Here is a 3733-nt window from a genome sequence, read left to right on the forward strand (position 1 = left end):
ACACGCTATATTATGTATTTGAATTATCGTCTCGTTTATTTCATCTCATTATTTTCAGAGTTTACATTACTTGTGTGACATTCATCTTAATTCTATTTAACTTTATCGTATTGGATATCTGGATTGTAAATGTAAATTGTAAATCATAAGCGGATCTCTTGCGGTATTTTCTTTTTTATTCGCATTTATTCGTTTACTACCGTTTTAGAGTAGCGACATTGCGGAGACACCCGCGCAAAAACCTATCTCGATGGTACTCCCACGTTTAATCACGGGTGTATCGCGCGATGCTTCTTTCTCTGCGTCGAGACACAGCGTTCTTTTTCCCTCGTTTTTATTCTCATTTTTTCTTTCATTTTCAACCCCCTAGAAGATGTTCGTCTTCAAGCAACGATTAATAATGTCGATAACGATATATATTTCCCATGAAAAAAGATACGTTTTTCTCGCTGATTCCAGATATACGCTTCTCTCTCTCGTTTCTTTTTTCTCTCCCTTGCCTGTCGCTGGTAGGCGATTATTATACGCGTACAACGATTTAGCGGATGATTTATCTAGCGCCTGGTTGTTTAGTTATAGCCACGAGAATTAGCGTCTCTGCCATTAATCGGACCTATCGATCTCCTATCTTAAATCTGTCCTATTCGAACGCTGAAGGGTAAACGGGCAGAGGCATGGAAAAAACGACACAGGGGGTGTGAAACGGTGAATTCAGGCGGTGTAGTAATTCGTTTGGTCCACTGGATCGGGCGTGTTTGTGTTGCACTCGACGCGCAGTTTTCTCTCTCTCTCTCTCTTTTTTTTTCTCTCGATGTGCTTCTCGGGCTCGCTGAAAAATAGGAAATCTCTTCTGCCGCGGTTACGACGTCGCGTCGTTTCCCGCGCGTTTAGAAAAACTCGGTAAAATGGTGCACACACGCGAACCGGAAACGCCGTGACAACGGTAGTAACATGTTATTCGCGATATAGTAGGACCTTCTGTCGTATGTACAACTTACAATGCATCTTTTTTTTTCTTTTCTTTCGTTTCTTTTATGTCGTTACAATTATTAATGTCATGGTAATAAAACCAAACCTCCCGATAAACGTCTCGTTTTTTTTAATATCAAATGTACTGCATTAAATGTATAATTATATACAAGCTCCTCAGTCTTGTGCGAAGTGTAAGACGATTTTTTTAGGATCTAGCACTTCCGCCTCGATGAAAACTAATCGTTATGAATATTATATTATCCCTCGAATTATTCTTTCTGTCAAACGTTTCGTTTTTTATGCTTCCACTCTATTTCTCTCTCTGTCTTTCCCCCTTTCATCCTTTCTCCTTTTTGAACGTTCTATTCTTTTGTACGCGATCTCTAGTTATTGTACGTCGAGCAAACGAGTTGAAAGACGATTCTTTCCCCTTTCTTCCCCGTATAAACTGTTCTTCTTTCGTCGTGAACCAGCGAGATACTAGCACAATTCATCGTTCACGTTAATGGTAAACTTGTTACAGTGTAATTTAGAAGCTTATTGCCTGTGCGTGGCAGTTTCCTTTTTTATCTCTCTCTCTCTAAACATTTGCCGTTCGATTTCGATTCGACTCGCTTCCCTCGAGTTCCTTATCTAGCGTTGGAAACGAAACGGAAAGAATCTAAACGATGGGTACGTGCATCTTTTATCGATGAAAGAAAAATAGTAAAAAAAAAAAAAAATATGAAAGAAACACGAATCTCTCTTTTACCGACGAATAATAAATCCCTTTTGCGACTTTGGAGTAGCGGTTCTTCTTATCAGTTACCAGTACCAATAGTGTATCTCTAACACCTAATTAATTACTTACGTAGTACAAGTGTGAAATGTAACCTAAAGCAGAATGGAGCTGTTGGTCGCCGTAATACGCGGACAGTGTGTGTGTAGGTCAGCGCATTGTTTTACAAGGCAAATGTATCGCAAAAAACTATAGGGTTTAAACAACATTCTTATCAGCTGTCGGTTTCATCAGTATTTTTCTCTCGATACCTAGGTACATACGTAGTATTATTACCGTCTGTATACTGAAAAAAGAAACGAAAAAACGCTCTAACTAATTACGATCCTCTCGAAAGAAATGAGTATTATTGTACAAGTCAGAAGTTCCGTACGCTGTTTTTAAACATGCGTACAACTCGTGCGCGTATTTTGGATAACGTGCAGCAACATTAATTCTTTATTTGATAATAGAAATTTCGCAACGAAGCGTTCTTTTCTTAGATCGTTTCAGTTTCTTCTATTTGTCATGTAATAATACTTTTCCAATTTATCGATCTATCAAATAAAGGATTAAATGTAGGTCGTTATTATGAGCGTAATCATCCTTGAGGATTGATTCACGCGTCGATTGCCTTGTCGACTTTTTGTTCTTTTTTTTTCTTTTAAACGATAACTTAGCAATTAATAACGCAACGCTGGATATAAAATTTCGTTCTTAACCCTTTCGCTGCGGCAAATTTTCTCAAAACGCAAAATCTTGAGTTTTGGCGTTTTAAAATTTGAAAAAATATTTCGAAGTTAAAATTCAAGAATTTATCGTTTTAAAGTTTGAAAAATATTTCAAAGTTAAAATTCAAGAATTTATATATTAAAATTTTAAAAATGTTTCAAAGTTAAAGTTCGTAAATTTATCGTTCCTAAATTTCTTTTATTGAATTAAAATTTTCAAAGCGCCTATAGGCGCCAACAGCAGTGAAAGGGTTAAACGTATGCTACGTCAGATTTTCACCTGATTTCAATTCGCATTCTTAATTACGTTCGAGCCAATCACACACAAATTCATTAAAATATTCGAAGCTTTAGAAATTTCACAATTTCACTTGGACTGCGCTTAAAAATAACATTCTTCGTTATTTCTCTACAAATTCTTCATCCTGAACAGTTGATCTCAATTTAAACATCATATTCGTCAAATTTCGTCGACTTTTCAGCTTCCGAAATTTCACAATTTCACTTAAATTGCGCTTAAAAATCGTCAAACCGAGATTATTCGTTATTTCTCTACAAATTCTTCATCCTGAACGATTGATCTCAATTTAAACATCATATTCGTGAAATTTCGTCGACTTTTCTTGGACAACGAACGCGCGAACGAACTTAAACGCACAGAGGATGACATCAGCGGTATCCGCGTTTAGATGACTCGTTTCGTGTGCCTTATCGATTATCTTCTACGTGTATGTCATCGCCTACGTCAACACGATTCCAGCTACGTACTAACTAATAATAATTAGTGCTACGATACTATGTACAGAAAACGCATTGCATTGGCACAGCAAACGTGGGTGCCTGGACTGCCATCCATCGTTTCGCCGCATAGCGTACACTTTAACGCACGATCAGTATAGTGTAACTCGTGTAACATAGGTACTCGCTGCCTACATTCGTCATGTTTCTGTGTCGTGTCGATAACAGAAGCGAAAGAGCACGTACTCGATACATACGAATCGTTCGCCGTTCAAAAATATTTCCTCTCGATAATCTTACGCGATTTTATTCTTCTGTCCGAGAAGACTCTGTTATGCTTGTTTCTACCGTACAGAATAATAGTTTCAATTACTCTCGAATAGCGAAACACTTCGCGGTTGGTTTTGTTGCGATTGGTTTCGCGAGGGAATCCCCGGATCGACGCGAAATATTTTTATAAAATATTTATAAATATCTTTTACGCGGCAAGCGCGATATATGCGTGTTCACGCGAGTTTATTTGTAATGATAAATT

This window comes from Habropoda laboriosa, unplaced genomic scaffold (assembly GCF_001263275.1).
Source record: "Habropoda laboriosa isolate 0110345459 unplaced genomic scaffold, ASM126327v1 scaffold61, whole genome shotgun sequence".
Lineage (NCBI taxonomy): Eukaryota > Metazoa > Arthropoda > Insecta > Hymenoptera > Apidae > Habropoda > Habropoda laboriosa.